This window comes from Cottoperca gobio, chromosome 9, assembly GCF_900634415.1.
Source record: "Cottoperca gobio chromosome 9, fCotGob3.1, whole genome shotgun sequence".
In the NCBI taxonomy this organism is placed as follows: Eukaryota; Metazoa; Chordata; class Actinopteri; order Perciformes; family Bovichtidae; genus Cottoperca; species Cottoperca gobio.
The window spans coordinates 10,805,986-10,828,911 of NC_041363.1; the positions used below are offsets into that span (position 1 = coordinate 10,805,986).

At 43.3% G+C, this 22,926-nt stretch overlaps 1 protein-coding gene across 2 annotated transcripts in view; it reads left to right on the forward strand.

Annotated features, from left to right (window-relative positions):
- The first annotated feature begins 6,994 nt into the window (after positions 1–6,994).
- Positions 6,995–22,926, forward strand: part of fam222aa (family with sequence similarity 222 member Aa) — a 49,395-nt gene continuing 33,463 nt past the window's right edge. For both annotated transcript variants that reach the window (XM_029439920.1, XM_029439918.1), the window contains exon 1: positions 6,995–7,893. The gene's annotated coding sequence lies outside the window, so the exon portion shown is untranslated. The remainder of the gene's footprint in view (positions 7,894–22,926) is intronic.

Sequence of the window (22,926 nt, forward strand, 5' to 3'; positions counted from 1 at the left end):
ATCCCATTGTCCTAAGCATCCCTACAGATATCTTCACTTCTCTGCTTCTTTCTTTACTTTGACAGCTTTTGTTCTGCCTTTCATTTCCAGCCCTCGTCCTTTTAAGAGACATACAGTAGAGAAAAGGTGAATGTGTGTGTGTGTGTGTGTGTGCGTGTGTGAGTGATTGTGTATGTGTGTGTGATTTGGGGGTGCAGGGTGGGTGAAAGGAGGGAGCACTCAAATCCCAGTGGCTCTGGGGAGCTGTCAGAACTGATAGTGCTCTATCACTTGCGAACGGAGGTGCAAAATTGGGCAGAGCTGAGCACTGCGCAAAGCAGAGGATGATGGTCCCTCTGTCCACTGGAGCCTGACTGACTGAGATGGAGAGACATGGAAAGGGTTCAACCAGCTGCCTCACAACTTGAAATGAACAAGCCTAAGCAATTTAAAATGCAACACAGGGAATTCAGAATACAGTAACTGGCAACAGGGGTGACAAAATCCTCTGAATTTTCTGATATGTTTTATCCATAATGAAAATAGAGTGACTGCAGCTAAGGCTGTTGTTTTTAAGAGACGGTGAATTGTGCTGCTGAAATAAGCTTACTCGCTTTTTTGCTGAGAGTTAGATGAGAAGATCAACACCACTCTCACATCTGTGTGGTAAATATGTAGCTAGAGTCAGGAGATGGTTAGCGTAGCTTAGCATAAAGACTGAAAACAGGGGAAACAGTCTACATGAATTCATTTGAATTAACATGCTTGATTGAAGTTTCACTTGCAGCTGATCCAGGTCTGATTTTAATGCATTTAGTGTTTTCTTGTATTTCTTTCAAATGTTTCGTAAGTTTTCCTTTCAGAATCTTTTCCAGTGATCCGTACAACCCATCCACCTCGCTGTGAAATTATTTTTCTTTGTTGTCCATCTTCATCTGAATCACTTTCCCCGCCTTCAGAGGCACATTTGTTTCTCTATCCTTGTCTTTGTCCTGCCTCTCGGTTTGACATTTGAATTGTTTTCTCAGTTTTGTTTTTTTTTGAGAATGTGTCTTCCCCAGATGATTAGACAAACAGTATGTAAATATATCACTGATTCTATTTAGTGTTTTTACAATGAAGGGCTTAGTAAATCAAAAACGTTTATGTCTGGCATCTGCCAGCCATCTTGCCATTACTTTTTTTTAAACCACACAAAAAAATTAATTGTCAACAGGAAGAGTTTCAAGAAAGTAACTGCCCCCAGCCAAGAAATAATCCAGCACATAATTCTCTCTAAAATTGTTTCATTGTCACTTTGATTTATTTTGTACGCATGAAACAAGATGCAATGTGTGAAATATTGAGCATTTGAAATACTGGTAGGCAGATTTTGTAAACTTTTGGACAGAACCAGACTAGCGGTTTCCCCATTCCCCGTTTTATGCTAAGCTAAGCTAACCGTCTCCCTGCTCCAGCTCCATATTAAACAGACAGACACGAGAGTGGTACGGATCTTCTCAACTAAGTATCGGCAAGAAAGCGTGTGAGCACACGGTATTTCTCAAAATGTCAAACAAATCCTTGATAATAATAATTCTGTAAATGGGAGTTCAGTATTCAACAGCTATGTTCTGATTCGATACAACAAACTAATAATATAGAGAGTGTACTGCAGTATCTACTATCTTCATAGCATATTGTTTTTGTGGAGTATAACACACAAGGAAGTATTAACTGGAATTATTATTATTATTATTATTATTATTATTATTATTATTATTATTATTATTATTATATTAACTATTTCTTTAGAAAGCTGCTGCCCATTTCACATGTGGAACTAAACAAAAAGGAGGCAAACTATTTTCACAAATGACACTGGGAAAAGCAATTAAGTTTACTTTGAGTTGGGATTGCTTTATTAAAATATAATTTTTAAGGTTAAGAATCAACTTTCAAATGAAATCATAACAGCTACTGAACTGTTAATGCAGCTCTCTCAAGCCAATCACATTTGTTTTATTGTTCATCCTTAAGCAGCTCCTCCAGATTTGTTTTGCAAATTGTGGGACAATATTATCCTTCAACACCACACTCAAAAATCAAGTAAGTATACTTAATTTTGTCACTTTTCCAGAATTAACGCATGACATACTTGAAACCCGGTTAGAATAATGTATCAGGGAACTGGGACACAGTGAAGGATTTTAATCAACTTCTATTGAAATTACAGTCACATTTTTCACAAGATTAAGATATCTAATTAGTGCAGAGATCATCACAATCCTTCTTCGCTACACAGAGCGGAGATGTCCAGAACATGGGTGGAAATCTGTGATTAAAAATAGACTTTCTTTTATGTTATAATTGTGTTTTATACACGTATTGATTATATGTGAATGCTTGTGTTTTAGCTGTTCCGCTGGGTGCATTTTTATTAGGGTTGGTCTTAACTGAAACAAAATGTATTCAGTGGGCCCTCGCCTGTCATGGACACCAGTGCTGAGCTAACTCGCCATTGTATTGTACACAACAAGTGAAGCTCTCAAACAACAGCAAGAATAGCTGTGTTCTTGGCAGTCCTGCCTTCACCAGCTGCTGTTAGGAGCAAAAACTACAGCGTAAATACTGTGTGTGAGTGTGTGTGTGAGTGTGTGTGTGTGTGTGTGTGTGTGTGAGTGTGTGAGTGTGTGTGTGTGTGTGTGTGTGTGTGTGTGTGTGTGTGAGTGTGTGTGTGTGTGTGTGTGTGTGTGTGTGTGTGTGAGTGTGTGTGTGTGTGTGTGTGTGTGTGTGTGTGTGTGTGTGTGTGAGTGTGTGTGTGTGTGTGTGTGTGTGTGTGTGTGTGCGTGTGATGCTGGGAGCTGCAGCTAGCATTATGGAGCTGACTATCACCAGAAAAGGTGATAATAAGTGTTATTTTCTTACAGAGTAGTGACAGCTAGATGTAAGAGCAACTGCTTCCATGCTTTCTAAATACTGGAACAAAACGCCCCGCATTAGATGTAGACAATTCAAATAGTTTGGGCGTCTTCTTAGTGGGTCTTCAGTTTTTACGAGGAGGAAGAGCTGCCATGAGATTTAACAGTCCCAGGTGTGACAGAGGTCACACTAGGCCTGACCTTCCCCTACTCAAGCACATTTACGCTTCTGTTTAATGGCGTCATCTTAAGACCTGGCAATGTGAAAGAAGCCACAGATGACCTGCACATTTTGTCTATAGTAAGTTTTATATTACAAAGGCAGTTCAGTCTCTGCTTATCACACCATTATGCAACTGCAGTAATTTGATTTTGCTATATTACAAATGGAATTTGTGCCTGTGAATGGCAATAACAGTCCCCACCCAAAAAACACACTCATCCCAAACATAAAGCGCACCACGTAACCCCAACTCAGCCTGTCTGCAAACAGTTTCCTGTGTGTATGTTGAGGCTTCGGGTGGTGTCTCGTGAAGACATCTTTTGACTGGTCACACACAAGAAACCAGATGCTTTCGAGGGTTGAACCAAAACACTGTTCAAGAAAACAGCCTTCTGAGACGTAAACAAGTGACAGTCTTTGTGTCAAGTCGAGTCAGGTTCACTTAAACTGCACCTTGAATAGAAAACAAGGTTACAAAGCACTTCACAGGGAGTCACTCTCAACACTGTTCAGGGACACCGTGTCGTTTTTAAACATAAACAAGTGACTTCCTGTTTCACATTTAACACAAAACACTGATACAGAGAAGTTGATTAAATTAACGAATAAAACGAGAAAAAAAATCTTAGACCAAACTTTGAAAGTTCACAATAGTAGGAACATGTTTTATTGTTTTTTTTTCCGAAGGTTGCTTCACAATAGCAAACACATACTTCTCCTTCAGTTTCAGTGTGGACGTGAGATTGCCAACAGCCCACAGAGGAGACAGAGGGATGTTGTAAAGATACCAAAGTTCAGGGGTAACACTTCTTCGTCTGGGTCTGGGTAGCTGCTCTGGCCTCTGATCTCTGTCCTGGCTTCCCCTTGCCTCAACAACATTTGGCTGTCAGTGTAAAGTCTCTGGGGAGACATCTATTTGCCAATTGCTGAGACTTAAAATATTGCAAAAGATGCTTGTCTTGTCAAGCACTTGCAACAGCGGGATTTGATATATGCTTACTCATACAGTATCATTGTAGCCAACAGCCTTTGACGTCACACTGAATAAACTGAAGCTGGTTTGCTGTTGCGCTTATAACAGTTAAAATAGGGGTCAGCTGGGTTACATTCATTTAAGATGTTGATACTTTCAACATGACAGGGAAGTCTTGGATTCAACTGGTGTCTTAGTTGATGGTTTTAGCTTCAGGCCTTATGCTCATCTCTCTGCTTTCATGTTAATCTCTTCTCGCTTCTGTCAAAGACATTTAACGTAACACTATAGAGACTCAACCCCACGTAGTGGTGGTGTCATCCTCTTATCAACATTATCCCCTCTTATCAAGCCTTTCGTCTACCGCCTTCTTTCTGCTTGATACTTCGTGCCCTTGCTCCCTCTCCAGTCTGCTCTTCCTCCCCTGCCACCTCTGGCTGCCCCCGATCTCATCCTCCTACCCCGTGTCCTCTAACCACTTGACACCTTTTCAGATTCATCCCCATCAGTTGGCAGACAGCGTGCATTTCACCCGGAGGGCACAATGCAGCGATCCCTGAGAATCAATGGCAGATAAATCAATGCTATCTCTATTTTCCATGCCTCTGCTGCCATCGATTTTTTTTTTTTCCTGTTACTTTGCTGTTTGTGGAGACTTGAACTTTGCTCAATTAAACTGAGTTCACTTTCAGGAACAAATTGTAACAGCGTAAGGCTTTCAGCTCGGAGACATACACTAATGTTAGCTCTGGATGGGGGTGTACAAGAGCTTTATTTATGAGATGCCCCATTCAAACAGAAGCTGCAGTGGATTTTACTGAAGCTGAACCTGGATTTATTGATATTGTGAAACCTCTTTTAGATCAAGCATGCCAAAAGCTTTCCTTAATTGTGAGGTCTTTCATTTTGAACCAGAGCAAATACCTGAAACAGAGACAAAGCAAATATCCTTTGATCATATTTAATAAGAAAGAAGGAGGCCCAATTAGCATGTGAATAACCCCTGCTTTGGTGTTTTAGTGAAAGGCTCATAGGTTTCTTGGCAGGGAAATATCTAATGTGATTTCATAGCCAATCTCCAGGCTTTAGATCCTGTCATTGGGAATGATTTCTGGGGAATGCACATACTCAGACATATTATTTTGAAAACTGCATTTAATATAGCCCACAGAAAATTATCCACTGTGATATTTCGCTAGTCTCCCCATAAATAATTCATTGTTTTTATGTGCCCTCATGCTGCCTTGGGGATTGGAACAGCTGAGTGTTTTCACAACGTATTTGTGTCCAATCTTCTGCGTATTGGGCGTACTCTAATCAAACCACAGTAAACATGCCTTGAATGTTTGTTGAGTCATCTGCTTATCAGCTAATCAAATGGCTTATTTGCCTGCCTGCCTGCCTCACTGGAGCACAACACAGCTCTGGTTGAGTATTTTTCAATTAATTGTTCATCTGTTTGATTGACTATGCAACCGCTCGGAGTAGGTGATATGATTGAGCTTTAATGTATGCTCTATAGGTCCACTGCAGCAATGAGGGGGAGATGTGATTGCGGTGAATACATTTAAGGGATTGACTAAGTCAGGCATCATCATTTTACCTCCCCAGGCACTCTTGTCACAGTTTTATTTTTATCACGTAGGTGTAAGACCACACAAAAGACCCCATGTGTACATACAGTAAGTTCCTATTTTTCTGTGAAAGAACTAGCATGAAAGTGCAAGTCATAGAGATAATTTCAAAGGCAGAAGCCAGGACAGCGACATGGAGCTGCCAGGGATTGGTGAGCAATCAGATAGGGCAGAATTGATGACCTGGCTCAGGATGGATTTCTTGGAGCGGGCTGCCAGACCGAGGTAATACTTTCAGGCTCTTATCAGCACTGGCATAAGCTGAGTGCTGCATCACCCACTTCCCAGCGTCAGCTTATTATGAGAGTCCATGATGTGTGATTGCTTGTACTGCCTTTGAGTGTCCCGGGGTCTGTGAGCACCGGACACAGTTGGCAAGAAGAAGAAGAGGAATGCTAAGGGCCTCTGTCAAAGTAAACTCTCCACTTTCCCACTGTTGTAATGACATTTTGTAAAACAAAAATAGGTGTTTTGCAAGGTTTCCTGTGACTCATATAAGCTGGAGGTGTCAGTGAAGAAATTCTGCTAAGTAGACAGTCACATACCCTATATGTCATTTATTTTTATTTTTTTAGATTGTTTTGCTAAAATATATTTAGGTAAATTGTTGAAAGACTCAATCAATGTTCAGGAACATTATGAGTTTGGAGAAAAGTGCATGATGCTCCCTACAGTATAGATCACTTAATTCTTAGCTCATAAACGACAATAAACTCTAATGATCACACAACAGGCAAACTTTTGAAATAATAAACTGATTATTGCCAGGCTCATTATCCGTACGGAATATTTCTCCTATAGGAGTTTCAAACCAATTAGTCCACCAACCAGTCGCCAATTCATAAACAGTAGATTAATTCTGCATGCTAATCACTTTTAATTGTATTCTGGTTGCATGATAATACTTTATTTCTCCCTGCAGACCAGCTACATAGTGCTTCAGTCTCTGCTTCAGTCCCAGCCTGCAGGTTTGAGCCCCGGTCTAGCCGTGAAGGGATGGTGCCTTTAACCTTTAACTGCGCTGCTGATAAGGATAAAAGATCTCAATCTGCATTCAGCCACGGCAATTTATATCAGACGTTTTTTTTCTTGTTCCGCGAATAAACAACGTGGTTTTAGACGCTTGGACGCCGAGCATCTCTATGGTAACAGTCCTCAATTACCGATGATTGGCCAACCCGTGGGAATGTTTCTATTCCCTCAGTACAGTGATTGGTCGGTGGGCGGTCTGTGCAGCCTGACAGTCTGCAGCGTTCCGGGTTATTGTCAGTCTCGGCAGCTCGGCACAAGGGCAGGACCGCATCCCGGAGCTGCCTGAAGCAGCTAGCTCTTTATTCAGACGTAACCATTTCTTATTTGGTTAATACACCAAAGAGAGTATCTCGGAGCTCTGATATCGAGGTTACTCCACAGTCTGAGCTGGAAATCTGAGTCTGAATCGGGAGGCAAGACATCTCAGAGAGGCTGCCGACACCACGGAGAAAGTGACGGACGGAGCAGAGCCTGAACACCGGGATTTTACATCGCATCAGTTTAGGATATTTCAGGCAGCTGCTTTGGCCCATCCTTGATTTCTTTCAGGGTACCTTCTATAGAAAAAGGATAGAGAATATTACTTAAGATTAGCTTGATACATTTCACCTAAGGTCGTCTATAGTGAGCAAGCGGAACACTTTAAACCCATGCGTAACAGCGGTGGATTTTGGAATACTGCGTAGCAGTTCAAACATCCAGTCTTTTGGTCATTTCTTCTGTTATTTGGAGGTATCTACAAGCGAAAAGAAGAGCAACCAGGACCTTCTTACTTTGTTCCGGAGGCTAAACGTTGAAAAGCCGAATCGCACTTGGTGCGCAATCCTTCCGAGGACGCTCCTGAAATTGCCGACCTGCGCTTTTGCCCTCGACAAAAATTGGCAGCCGAGTCGAGAAAAAGGGCAAAGCTTATTAACTTTGCATGCTAGAGGCTAGAGTGTGGAATCTAATTCTTAGGGTTATCGGTATATTTGCATACCATCGGAAGAGGAGGATAAACTTAATCAACATTTGACATCGACAAAGCGCCTGCTGGATTTTGGAGAACAGAATGAATCCTTTTTAATTTGGACCACAGAAGTATGAGGCAGATTGCTCAGTGAATGCTACAATCTGCATGGAGTTCTAGTCTGCACTACAGAGCAATTTATGGTAAATATATTTATATTTTATGGTCATTTTACTCCAAGTCTCGCAGACCCAGAAGGGTTTGGGCCAGTGTGTGTGTAACCATTAACGTAGTTTCAGCCGGAGTCTCGCTGAATGCTTTTGGGATGGTAAACAGAGGAACAGCAGAAAATAATGAATGTTTATAAATGCTCCGTTTTCCCTGGATGCTGCCCACATAACTATGTCTCCGATTTAAACCCTTTGTTTCCATGAGTGACCCACAATAAAGGTTGTTGTAAAATCGACTTGTTAGAGAGCCGCTCCCGAATGGCTTTAGGAACTGCTTTGATGTGTAATATTGGTCTTTTCAAGTATGGATAGCAATTAAGTGTATTGTCGAGGGTATCGCACCGCAGGCACCACAGGCAGGAATATGTGCCACTAGAGGAGTTGCTGCTCAGAGCAAAAGGTGCGAATTTCTCATCTGTACGCCCCCGTGCGTCACTGCGTGTGGGGAGGGTGACTATAGTGACTGCTGCAATTAGTGCTTCTTCACCCTGGAGTGTTAATGATATACAATCTCTTTTAATGGTGTGCCTGCATATTGTGACAGGCTTTTATCAAGGAACTCGTACAGTTCATGGAGCTGTGTGCGGCAAACTGTAAAACTTTTCTTTACCTTGAGCTCGGTGACATGGTAAGTGCTGCATTGAGGTCTGAAGGCAATTTGTCATAGACCTGTGAATTCTTCAGGAAACGTGTCCTCTGCAGCCCGAGCCTTGAAGGCAAATAGCAAAAGTCTGATTATCTAAAGTCAATGTTTTATTCGAATATGAATGTTGGCTGATACAGTTTAGGCTGCTTCCACTCTTGTGAACTTTGAGCCTCATGGGTTGCTGAGGTTGCTTTGCAATATTTAGCTTCATCGCTCACACTGCACATAAATGAGCCTACACATTATGCTGACTGTGCAGTGAGAAAGCTGCACACAGTATGTTTTATCATTAGACTATACAAGCATCCTCAAAATGTATCTTCCTCTCTGGCTCCAGTCATTCTCTCTCCAGCAGACAGGCAGCTCGCTGAATGTAATATGGGCCCCTACAGCAGGGCAGGCGCCCCCACAGTCAGGGCACCTGCCATCCTGGCTGTATTGAATAAAACATCCAGTGATGTATGAGGCAGGGGCTGCACCCGAGGGGGCAGAACTGCCTCATTTACTTCCTCCACTCTGCGCCTATGACCTGCTGAGCAAATTGTGCTCATATTAGCTCTGCGGCTGCTCCTCACCTAAACAAATAGTCTTCCCAGCATAATGCTTGCCTTAACTCAACATGAAGGTTGGACAAGGCAGGGGAGAACAGAATGGCAGGAAAGCTTTAATATCTAGGTCACTGAATTACCTTTTGGAGTTTATAGCTCTTGTTTTTGCCTCTTTATTTTCTGGCTTGCTGTTAGATCTTTTTTTTCCTGTACATTGGACCTTCAAGTGTCCTGCTGCAAGACTTTACTCTTATTTCATCTTCCACAATGTTTCCTGTTGCTCTCAACTATCAACTCTCTGGGACAAAGGCAAAAGTCCACACGTAAACTTATAAAAACAGTTTTTTTATTCTTTTCTACTTTACTTACGGATGAAAACCTAAATTACTAAAGAAAAATCTAATCTACTCATTAACGCCGGCAACAGCTGGAAGGTGGAGAGCATATTTTAGCATCGTTTTAATAAAAGTAATAGGCTAGACCAAAAGAAGCCTGGCGGGTTATTTTTTTTTGTATTATCAATTTGCTATTCAAATTACATATCGGTTTGATTGATTGATAGCGTTTGGGTTCCTTACTGTATTTTTTTCTTATTAAAGTGCCTCCCTGAAGTGAATAAGTGAGCTTCACTCATGAATATCGTTAAAGTCGCTGAAGTTTAATTTCCTGTGCTGTGTATTAATCTTTTTTAATCCCTGCATGGTTTGATTGTCTCAACACCTACCCAGAGGCAGGAAAACTCATTTTGGCACTTAAGATGACTAAAATAGTATCGTGTGTGTGTGTGTGTGTGTTACTAAAGATCTACCCACCCCTGAAATCTGCATGTCCATTCTTTTGTGGACTCTATTAATGAAATTGCTTTTTTTTTTTATTCTCACAAATAAGATGACACCATTTTTTTTTTTTTACAGATTTACTATCCGCAAACTCTATTTGTAGAGAAAATATAATGTAGATCTAAATAGTCATGAAAAACACTTCCTTCCCCTGTCAAAGAAAAGAGGAGAAGAAGAGCGTTCTTAGATTATCTTATATCCTCGAACAGCACGAAGCCTCTTACTTCTTAATATCATCGGACACTTTAGGAACATGAACGTTTTCTCTCAAAGCCATGTCACCAGCAGCTCATTAGATGCCTGATCAAAGTGTTTAATTTCAGTAAAAGTCTACAACAGTCCTTGTTTTCTAACACTTTTCATGCTCAGGCAAACAAAAGAGACGTGCCCTTTTTTGTACTTTACAATATTACATGATTTAATTTCAACTCTGTTGTCCCTGCAGCGAGATATGTCTTGCACATCAGTACTCAGGATGTGGAGGCAGAGCATGAGGAGGGGGAAAAAAAGAGACATAAAACAAAAGCGTTCTGCAGAAACGATTGTGGAGAAACAAACACACCCTTCAGCCAGTCACTGTGAGTGAATAGAGGTGAAAGCGATGCTCAGTTTCCAGCAAAGATGACAGTATTGATGGGATTTGACACTAAATTTGCAGGCAGGATTAGCAAGAATACACAGTAGTTGGTGTTTGCAGGTAGCACTACACGTTCTTTATGCTTGACGAAGTTAACTGCTACAGTAAATCGAACTGCACACTATATTTTACTGCTGGGTGATTGACCCTCCAGTCTTATTAGCTTTATATCACACAAATGAATACAAAAATCTTCACTTTATTGACTGTGACGTGATTGTCTACAACTTTAAATACAGTGTAGGCGTTTGGTTTTCATCAACATCTTAAGCATTTCAAGTCAACCATGTTTGATGTGGAGTAGCTACACAAATACAGACAACAGGCCTGTGATTGCACACATGCACCCCTGCGGTGTTTCTGATGAGTGCTATATAGTAGTGAGACGCCTTGTGGTTCTCTGCTCGTTACTCAGACGAGGATTTCCTGTTTAGGCTGGAGGAAAGTTTACCTGACCACAGATCTGCTCATATGATCTGATCTGCTGTGATGGTAGACGTTGGCAGCTCTTCATCAGGGTTATCTGCAGCCACTTAGCGCATGACGGACATCGGCAATCCTCCGACCTCCTCCCTCTCTTCCCCTCTCACCCCCTGTCAGACTGAGTGGAAGTCACGTCTCACCAGGCTCCCGAGGTTAATGTATAGCCTTTAATTTGGAAAGGTTAAGGCTTTTCCATTTCTTTTGGGGGCGGGGGGAAATACCCTTGTACGTGTGAAATTATAGGGAGTGTGCAGTTTATATGTGGTTAATAAGTACACTCGTATAGAGAGGCTAAGTGCTGTGCGGTTTATAGTTTGCTCCATAACCTAGCCAGAAAAGTGAGGAGAGGCATGCTCCTTCCAAAGTGTTCTGGGTGGAAGAAAGAGAATAAAGTAAATCTGACAAGCTCTCCAACAGCGAATTTGCTCTCCTTAAAAACAATGCCGCTCTTGCCTTCCTCATGGTCACATTGATTTGTTCTGGGTGACAGTGCAGGCTGCTGTGAAATCACCCCAGCGCCATTGATCTCAAGGAGAGGAGGAGGAGAGGGAACGAGAGCCTGGCGACAGTGAGCAACATGGGAAAATCTTCAGTGTGCCCTTTTCAACCTTAAACAGTAATAAACTGAAGGCCTTGGTTACTATCTGATCAGCCCCTGCTGTACTTCTTCAGCCACTGTATCGCAGTCTCGTCTGCACTTTGATTTGTTTTGGAGGCCCGTGAATGCTGTTTGATTTGCTATTGTGCCTCGACCAAGTTTCACATTATCAGCTGAACTCTTTATTGCCACTGTTTTCCATGCCAGAAGCAAGGCTGTTTTTTTTTTATCTCATGCAGGCCTCTGATTAATCTCTCCCTCTATGCTGGTGTACTTTAATCTTGAATGGGAGATAGCTGATTCTCCTCGGCTATTGAGGAAGATCAAACTTTAATGGAACAAGGAACTGCACATCATCCTAATCTCCATCTCCCTGCATTTTGGTTGACTGCTCTCCCTCGGGCTTCGTAGCTTTCTGCAGAAGCAGGAAATACATCAGACAGATAAGGTGGTTTCTGGTCATGCTTTGGTAGTTTATTCCCTGTTGACAATGGTCACCACTTTGCATCTCTGCTGTTTGATTACCTGGTTGAAAGAACAGCGGGAGAATTGATTGACACTTACAAATGGCTATCCTGTATGACCTAAATGTGGGAAACTTTTCCACAAGCTTTAATTGGGGTTTCTTCACAGTTCAGTCATTCCACAGGAAAAAAACATGCCCACCCTCTCTCTATTTATTGACAGGCGAGAGATGAGGCCTTGTGTGACCGACGTCATCTGTCTATAATAGCCTTGAGGAGAGATACAGTCAGCTGCATGGACGTATTAAGGTTCAATGCATTTGATTACACGACAGTTAATCCAGGAATTAGCTATTGACTGCTTTTTCCACCATTCAGTTCCTCCATATCACTGAATAACTGTGCACATTATGCTGACCAGCATCTGGACTGTGACTGACTAGATGCATATTGTTGCAAATGGATAACACTTATGGAGTGTCACACCTCCCACAGACGTTTTGTGTCTGTGACAAAAAGAGGCTATTACCCAATTCTAAGGCGGTTGCTGTAAAGTAATGAAATTTCCACTGACTGGAGAAAACAATGTTGTCTGGTCCTGGATTGTAATTGCAGAAGCCACCTTACCATTTTCCTGAGTTCAGCGTGAATGCAACACGATTTAATAAAACTCTGGAGATTTTTATCATTTATTGCCAGGCCTGGCAGCCGCGTCAGGGGGAGTAAGCTGAGGCGTGCACAGATAAAACTCATTCAATTTACTTGTTGTATTTTAACCAAGCCGGAGACCATTTACAAGAGAACCGGCATATAACCCATAGGGAAACATTTATGTGTTTGTATAGGGATGATGCAGGTCAGCAATATTGTTAATTTAAAGCAACCATTTCCGTAATCTAAATGGAGGAGTAGCCTGGAATTTCTGTAATTTTCTCCAGTGTTGTTATTTGTGTCAAGAAAGGTTGGAAATCCATGGGATATTAGGCCCCAAGGCCAAAGAGCTTCTGTGTGTCTGCCTCTACTCTTATACAAAAACATAGGAACATTGACATGAGGACATGTATGGACACACACACACACACACACACACACACACACACACACACACTCCTAGCCCTGTTTTATTACCTCCTGCCTGCTGCTGGAATTGCTTTCCTCCCTCGAGTGAGCCAGGCAAAGCCGGCTTTATTGTGTTAACCTATTTGTGTGTCAAGAGCGATTGCAGCGTTCTTTATCTCTGTTTGTATTCGGGCGGGGAGACGGCAGAGAGGGAGAGAGAGAGAGAGGGAGAGAGAGAGAGAGCGAGGAAGAGGGAGAGAGAGTGGCGGAGGAAAAGAGGGAGGGGAGGGGGGGGGTTTGTACAGGAGCCAGGCAAGCCACCGGAGTTAGACGGATGGCCGGTCACCTCGCTCCACTCTGGAGGATAATGACTGGTTGCTTAGCAATAACCCACCCCCACCCACTTCCTGACTTGCATCCAGAGTAATCACTTTTTTCCTCTAAAAGATTTCATGTATAATTACTAGCCCACTGCCGACCTTTGAAATCTGCCTAATGGGTCTTTTAATTTATTTTGCAGAGTGTGTTGAGGGTTTGAGCTCGAATTGGAGATTTTGGTGTGTGTGTGTGTGTGTGTGTGAGGAGCTTATCAACTCCAGGTTATTGTAGATTTGCGTGTGTGTTTGTCAGCATGTGTTTATATCGGCTCTGTGTTGAGCAGTAGGTGGAATTTGACCGGTGTTACGACAAGGCCAAAGATATATTTCCTGCTAGATAGCTGATGCTGTACGACCTTTGACCTATGTAATGCTGCAGAGGCAATGTTGCACTTCAACAGATGCATCTGCACACACAGTCACATAGTGCCGCTTTTTGATAGGCGACCAGAGGCTGGGAGTGCTGCTTCTTGTGAGCTCTTAGTTTTATTAACATTTTTATTGAGTTGAACAAATTGCTGACCTTTTGTGGCATAATTAATAGCCCAGCCTGCTTAGGAAAAGAGAGTTTTGGCTGAAGTGACTGGCGTCAATCCAAGCTGTTTATCTCATGATTTGCAATGTGTTGATTCAGCAGGTGACAACATTTAATACTGCTGAGTGTTTTCCAACATTTCAATTCTTTTTCAACTGCTTTTTTCAGATATGACTCCTCAGTCAGGACAATAATGTATAGGCTGGCTTTAACCTGCACTGTTCTCCAGCATGTCTCCATTATTTCAGGTAACTGTGTTTTTAAGTGGCAGGATAAAGGTATAATATCTGAACATGACCCCAATTTAAACTGCCTTTCATCACCAGCAGACACTGATGTTGCCCCAAAGTCCAGAGTCCTTTTAATACTCAGCCAATTATCCTCTCTGCTGTTTCTCTTTTTATGAAGAAGTAAAAAATTAATTTGAAATTCCATGTGAAGTTCATATTAAACTTTTACTTGTTTATGAAGATTAAAAAGAAATAAGTCACGGCTGCTCAAACAGACCCCGTGGATCAAATACAAATGTTTTGACTTATGCCAGTGTAGCCAGTTGGTGTTGCGTTAGACTGTTCATTTTTGGATAGACAAATTACAATTCACAATAAAATCGGTTTTGTTAATGGAGCTTCTTCAAATAATGTCAGCTTGTGTCTGATATTTACCCATCTGTGCTCTCTCTCCATATCCTGCTCGGTGCCATCTTTCCTTATCCAGGCTCATGCACCATTGCTAAGAGTGACAGCTTTGCACGTCCTGGGAACTTCATACAGATAAACTAAACATACAGCGCCATCCCCCACCCCCATCTCCGTGGCATGCTTCTGTGGCTGCGTCTATAGGAACAGCTGTCCAGCTGTCACCGCAGCCAGCCAGTCAGCCGCTCTCCAAGGCAACATCTGTAGAGACTGAACGCACAAGGGCAGCCTGCCGTTCTCTGCTCGTCCCCAAAGACCATGAAAGTGTGTCAGGTCTTTCGACTGCACATTACCGCTGACCACATCAACCGTATCACTGGGTTTTGATTGAACGTTATCTGCTCCCGTGCCACTTAAATAAGCTCTGCGAGGCATCAAACTTATTCTTTTGTCACCAACTTCCAGTGATCTGTCAACAAAGCGATTAACATTATTACAACATTTCTTAAAATGTGACTGTACAGCCAAAAACTCACACCACATTATCGCATCCATTAATAGTCATCTGCCTCTGCACAAAATGTGTGCCTGTGTGTGTGTGTGTGTGTGTGTGTGTGTGAGTGTGTAAACAAAATCCCAGCGAGCAAGGTGCAATGGCCTGGAACTGACGAGTACCCACTGGGAGAGTCTTTCCTTGATGTAGCCCCCCTGCTCCCCCTCCCCAACATCTTTTCCTCCTGGCAGCGGAGCGGTGGTGAGGCGGGCGGGGGGCGGGGGGCACAGAGCCATGTGAGTGGGGAGATGAACAGAGCTGCGGTCCTCTCTGTCAGCCACAAACTAGGATCAGGGAGATCGCATGGGACTCTCTCCTGGGATGAGCAAACGGAAAGAAGGGAAAAAAGCAGCTGTTCAGTGTTTGTCTCTTACTACTTCACCAGCTCACTTGTGTTTTTTTTACCCTCTCTGTCCTCTTCTCTGAGGCTGTCATTAGCTTCTGTCGTGCTTCTTTTTTTTTTGTGGTGGTGGATTTGTCTTTTAAAGGAGAAAACGCTTTGAGTGTTGCTGTAGACATGGATGAGATGAAAATCTGCTCTTTGAAAGTGTCATTATCATTCCTGTGCCTCCTCTTGTTGTTTTTAGGAACTTTCAAAGCACTTGATTTCTTCATCAGTCCTCTTGGTAACTGAGGGCCTCTCAGGCATACTATGCCTCTCCCCACAGACAGCTGCAGACTCGTACAGGCTTTGGGCGAAGTTTGATGGATCCTGTTTACTGGAGCTGAGAGAATGCCTGGGTATCTCAAATTAAGTGTCACTTAAAGCTTGTCTTTTAGTCAGCTTTCCATTTTGTTCCCCCATCTTTAGTGACAGCCCCGTGCTGCCAATTGTAACAGGGATTGAGAGGAAGACATTTGGTGATTACACATTCTGTCACGATTGAGGGGTGAAGCCAGAAACTCAAGGCAAAACCAAATTCCATATGGCTGCAGTGAAATCTCTCCACCCATAGTGAGTTACACTCAAACAGCCCCGGTCCCAGTGACAGGGAAATCGCCCGCTCATGACTTATCGTTTTATCATTCAAATTTACCCCATTGATGCTTGCTACTGTGATTGACAGCTGGGCTTGAAAGCCACAGCTATGTCAATTGAGCTGCGGCAGCCAGTTGGTAACCGTGACAATGGTCTCTCCTCTTTGCCGTGTTTTCACACATTTTCTGCTGTCACAGAAACCTCACTGATTGCTTCTCTGCCAAGACAGCATCCTATTAATCTTTTAAATAAGGGCAGCAGCCCGGCAGTATTGTTTGCAGAAAACCGAGAGTACCTTGTGAGACCACACTGAAAAGGAAAAGGGGGCAACTGGGGCCGACTCCGCTGCATTGTGGCAGGAAAGCCGAGCCTCCTTAAAACCAACAATATTAGAAATCTAATAGCTGCCGTGGAGATGGATGATGCTGAGGTCTGAATACAGCCAGCACTCTCTGGCCCCGCCTGAAAGCTCTGTGGGCTCTCATGTCCTCTGCCGCTCTCAGCTTTGCTCTCCAGGTGCATTCTGTGCTTTCATCTGCATCGTGGCACTCTGAATAAAAGTCTCTGTGTTTATGGCCATTTTCTTTTTCTATGCACTTATTGATCCCTTTCAGCGTGGTTGGAACAAGCTTTATTTTTTTCAATTCTGGGCTCAAAAAGCATAACAGTGGCATATTCTGAAATGGCAAACCATTGATGTATTGTGATCTGACCTAGGGAAGGAAGAATTACTGCTCGGTCCTTTTGTCCCGCTGTACTTAACTGACAATTTGTTTGTAAGAAACACAAACATGAAGGAAATGAATGTCCTTTCCAGAAAACCCTTTCTCGCCTCGATCTTGAAAAGGATTTCTGCACTCTGATTTCAAGGACCAAGCTTTTGTGTTTAATTAGGTGTGATTTGTGAACATTTCCCAAGTGGTAGGAAGTCTTTTTTGAGTCTCTGTACTTTCTTGTCAAGTGGTTGTTAATGGGAGGATTGCCTGCAATGCTCCTGACACCTTCTGCCTTGTAATGAGAGCCTTCCTGTGTAAAATAGCCCCATAAACTAAACCTTTCAGAGATGAGGAACATGTGGTGGCAGTATTTGTCAGCCTAGTAGTTGGGATGTGTATGGCATATAAAGATACTGAAGTTATAGGATCATTGTGTACCTTCCTCGTGTCTTTGTCTCGTCCCTGGCCATGGAAACCCAGTGAGGCAGGGCCACCTAGATGACTAATTGACTGCCAGGTCAGAGCCACATGATAGCAGAATGCTGGTCAATGGAAATGGATATACTTTCCCCTACAGGGAGCTGAGCTATGACTGCTTTGTGATAATCTGTGTGATCACGCAACCGTGCATGCACACGCATGAGCATTTGAGCATGTAGCTATTCATAGTTGTTCAGCCTCTGTCCCACGGCAAATTGATCCATTAATAAATCAAATCAAATCAAATTTATATCAATATCACAAATGACACCTTTGTCTCAGTGGGCTTTACAGACCGTACAGGTTACAACACCCTCTGTCCTCAGACCCTCGCATCGCACAAAGGGGGGCAGACAGATGTGCAATAGATGTCGTGTGTTGAGAATAAACAACATAGTAAAATTACAACATGACATGATCAATAAAGACTTCAGAACAATACAAAATCCTTTTATAGGCTTTATTCTGACGCACTGTACAGCCATCTAGCATGACGCTGCGGGGAGAATATTGAGTGTTTGAACAATAAGGAATCAGTGAAGTGAAGCATTTGTTTTTATTTTAATTACCTACTTTAATAACTAGAAATAATTGTGGGCTGGTTGTGTAATATTTGACACCAGTTTTAAGTGTGTACACTTCAGTTTTTTATGAACAAAATGCCCCGAGGGCGCTGTGACTGTTTTTGCAGTAGTAAAGGTTTCCTCTACTCTCTGTGTATCCAGCCTCACTGCAGTGCTTTTTTATCAACAATGAAGTTCTCTCTTTTTGTGCACAAAGACGAGCGAGTGTCTGTAACAGTTGGTCATTGAAATGTGTGTTAAACTGCGAGTCTGTGTTTCCTCTGAACATGCGAATGTGTGCACGCAGGGATGTTTTTTTTGTTCTTGTTTGCAGGTTAAACACAAACACTGCTGTCCCAGATTCACACACAAGCCCCCACCACCTGAGTCTGATCCCCGGCAGCCAGCCACGAGCCTCCTCCCCTCTGCCCGTCATCCAAAAATTATCCTCTCAGTTTCTCCAGTTTCAAAGCGCCCGCATAGCTCGACTGTGTCGCAGCATGCCCCTCCTCCCTGACCCCTCCTTCTGGAGACGGCACTCTTGACCTGCTGCCCCATTGTTTCCAGCGGGGATGGATGGGGAGCCGCCTCTGCCGGCGCGATCCTTCACTCAATAGCTGCTCCATCTGTTGACTGCGTGACTCTGGGTTACAAGCGGGGATTTTGCTCCGTCTGTGCAGGGTGTGAAAGGAGTTATCTCAGGGGGCTTCCTGAATAGGGTTTTAAAACCGCAGTTGCAGGGTGTTGTGATGCCCCTCACACCCCACCCCTCCACCCGCCATCAGGCCAACACAGCCGGCTGGGTGTGTGCAGGATGAGAGGCCTTCATTGTGCCTGTTCACAGGCCCCTAGGCAACAGGGTCACCTTGTCCCCAAACAAATGCTGCCCTCAGTGGGATTGTTGGCACTGCATGTCTGTGTTTCCGTGTGTGTGTGTGTGTGTGTGTAAGGGGGGAGTGGGTATTTGAGTATAAGAATGCATCATCAGAAGAGGGCAGAGGCCTTGGCTGCAAGGACATTTATCTAACATCTCTGCCTTTCACATCAAGGCCTATTCAGTGCAACCCGTCTGTGTCAGGCTTTCAAAGGGCATCACAGATAGAGAAACACTCTGGGCTGCTTTAGGTCAAACTGCTATCACTGAGCATTTAGACCAACAAAGCTGCTGATGTCATTTTGTATTTCTCTTGTATATTCAGCTTAAAAAAAAAAAAAAACCTTTTTGGAAACATTATCCGTGTTTTGTCTCTCCTCAATGTGAGTTCCCATCTCTTGAAATGGTAGAAGAGTGCTGCTCAGGCTTATGAGGCTGGTATTTTCTGTGGTTTATCCTCTATCCAGTGTTTGTGAATAAAAAACAAATCTGGGGCTGTTTTGACTGCTGGTTCACCTTCAGTAATTAATGTTGAAATTGCAGTCTGCGAAACATTTGTGCTGAGGTCCTCTGTCTATCTGTGTTGTTATTTGGCATGTTCTCTTAAGTGAAAAGCCCTCTGGGATCCTTTTCTTTCTCCTGAATAAAAATCTAATCAACTAAAAGAACAACCTGTGTTTGGGATGATTTTGCCTTTTTGGAAAGATTATTTCTCATAATGCAGATGCAAATAGTTGTACATTTGTATTTGTTTATTTACTTTCTAGGCTTTTATACACTTTTAATTCCTTCTCTTTCCTGACTTAACTTGCTTTTGACAGTGTAAATAAGTCATCTGCAGTTTAATTCAGTTCTCTTTCTTTTGTCTGTAAGGTCTAAAAGGGAGTCCTCTCATCTGCCTTGTTTCCTGTACTTCACCTTTATCACAGAGCCTGAACCCCTCAGCTGTCACAGGATGTCCCCAACACACCATTACATCATCTAAGATGATTAAAGTAGCTGGACCTGCTCTCCTAATGTCTTTGGCACATGTGTTTCACCTTCACCTTTCTCCTTTGGCAGAGTGAGTAGCAGTATCAGGCGGAGAAGCGGGCGTTTGGTTCAGGCGTGGAGCCCCCTCACCAGACTAGACAGAGTTAAAGGAGGAGGGGGTTGCTGAATGGAATGAGTGGAGGTAGAAAACTGCAGTGACAGCAGAATGAATAAATTGAAAAATTCTCTCATTGTAAATTGTCTATCGCTCGTGACAAACGATCTGATAGGCGAGCGGCCCGGGTTTCCGACGCATCCGTCCCAATAGAGCTGTGAATAACTGGTCTATCTCCACACTGCTTAGCACTGGCCCCGCACTTAATAATTCATACAGTGTGAAATATTTTCCCCGGTACAGATATGCCAAAGAGCTGCCGCCAGCAGGCGGGGGCGGTGAGGGGGGTGTCCCTGCGGTGCTAATTTGGGGGATGGTGACGTGCATAGATTTCTAAGGGGGCTCTAGTTTAGAAGAGATGGCTCAGACACATTTGCTCTCCTGTACGCTCTGTCTGTTGTTGGAAAGAGCTGAGCTGGAGATGCAGAGAGTGAGAGAGAGAGAGCAGATGACATTTAACTCATGGCTGATCTGCCTGGAACCGGGAACAGTGAAGGGAAATACATTTCCATTTAAGCTGACTGAACAACGTTATCGCTGACTGTGGGGACAAAGAGAGGCTGTGAAGTTGCTAAGTAGTTTTTGCTGTTTGCCCAGTCGAGTGTTGTGGTCACAGTTGACATCAGTGGCAGCAGGTGTCTATGGACACCTAGTTTACAGTATGTCTCCTGTTTCCATCAGGTGACTTCTCCTGCAGGAGCTCTCATGGTCCCTGACCTTATTGTCCCCTTCATTTACAGCGCTGCGCTCGCACCACCTTATTCTCCACGGCAATGAACCCAAAGCAATAACGGCCTCGCTCGCATGTGCGCGCCCAAGCTCGCGCTCGTCTGTGATAGTGTCATGCCGCGTGTGTCCTTTTTTGTGTGGTTTTGTCTAGCTCGTCCTGTACAAACTGGGTTTTTATGGTTCGCATTCAGGCCCTGATACCAATTATGCAAACTATTAAAAATTTAAGGAGGACAGTCTTTTATAATTTAATCCTAAAGTAATAGATTCTATTAAAAATGCATGAGAGGAGCTTTATAGATGGAGCTAGAATTAGTGTCTATCAAAGACTCCAGTCAAGGATGCAGGGGGAATGGGCGGCAGGAGTGGTGGTATTGCCTCATTATTCAAAAAGGATATGATTACCATGGAGCAGGAGTCCCTCAGAGCTGAAGCAGAGCTCGCTGGCCACTGTGATTCCAAACAGGAGGAGTGTGGTTCGGCTCTCGGAGGGAGCGCTCCCCTTTTTCCTGGTGAAATGAAACTGGTTTTAGATTTCCTGTTTTAACTTTCACAAATGGGATTCGAAGTGACGCATGAATTGTTGTGGTTTAAAGCATTCTGTCGTCAAACCGCTCTTTGTCTTCTTGGCTTTCTCCTCCCCGGTGTTTCACTTGCGTTTGTTCAGTCTTGTCCTTGCTGAGAGCATGTAGAAAGTGTTCAAGCATGAAAACAGGAAGCCTGCAGTGTTGTAACTTAATGGCTCATGCAGCAAGAGAGTAGCAGACCTTTTACTGGCCTAGCTGTTCCTTGGTGTACCCCATAGAGCTTCCTGGACAGGTGAAAACAGGAGTGACGACTTTCCATATTGCTGTTTTTAACAAAGCAACCACTGTGCTCCACTTTATCCCTCTCTGGCAGGGTAAAGAGCTAAACGTTTTTTCTGCATTACAGGTTTTATGGAGCACAAATAGCAGGTGAATTTCACTCTATTGTCATTGTGATTTGCTTCAATAATTACAGGTGGAGAACTGCAGGGATTCAGATACCAAAACAGCCTCTGAAAAGGCTCTGTGCTCATTAATGTGCTGCGAGGAGTGGATTGAAAAAGCCAATAAAAATTGGAACCCTCATGAAGCTTATATGGATTTTAAGTTCTGCCTCTGAGGTAAATTCCTCGCCTTTTTGATGTAATGGTTGCCTGTTTATGGAATAAATCCAACGAGTTTAATCGATCATCTCCGTGGAAAGGTCAAGAGGAGAGGATCTGGTGTTTGAAGTGCTTATCCCATGGAGGAGTGCCAGAAATGTGACACCTCCTTATGAGTGGGCGGCGGCAGGCAGATTAGTGACGGACAGGGTGGCCCAGGGGGATGATTTAGGGAGATTCAGCTCTAAATACTCTGTGTATATCAGAGGGAGAGAGAAACATTATAAGCTGCCTTCCCACAATCCCTATTTTCAACAGAAAAGCATATTAGTAGATTAAAAAGAAAATGTCCAAAAAGAGTAGAGAAAAAATAAAACGAGGGGGCTTGCAGCTGGTGGTGAAAGGTGAACAAAAGTGTATTGGTTTTAACCTGCTGTCCACACTTCATGTTTAATGTTGCTTGAAGTTACCAGTCGGTTTCATCCCTCTGCAGTCTAATCTAATCTGGAGTGGGTGGCTTTGGGCAGCATCTGTGCTCCGAGTTGAAATAGGGCTTTCTCTCCGCCTAATCCTCTATCCAGGGATCACTCTGTAGGGTGAAGACAATTACCAGCCTGCTCTCTCATGCTAATGGAATCTCTAACTAGATCTTACAGAAAGAGGAAAAAATAGACAGAGGAAGAAGAGAAGCAGGGACAATGGCGCAGAAAGATGACCCAACTAAAATGGGTTTTTAGATTACCATTTAATTATTGATGGAGACCCAGTTGTAAGGCCTAAGGTCAGGATTTGGAGAGCATTTTCTGAGAAAGGAGATAGATTATCAAGTTATTTTGGGTGTGTGCGGGCCAGGAAGTTGCTGAGACAGGGCTGATGTCACCGACATATCAGCAGCTGTGTGCCAGGTAGTCTGCCTTTCACCTTTTTATCACCTGCCTCCAGCAAGGTGTCTGGAGTGGTTTTAAATTGCATTAATATGCAGGAATTTATAGATTGCCTCCCTTGGCATTTC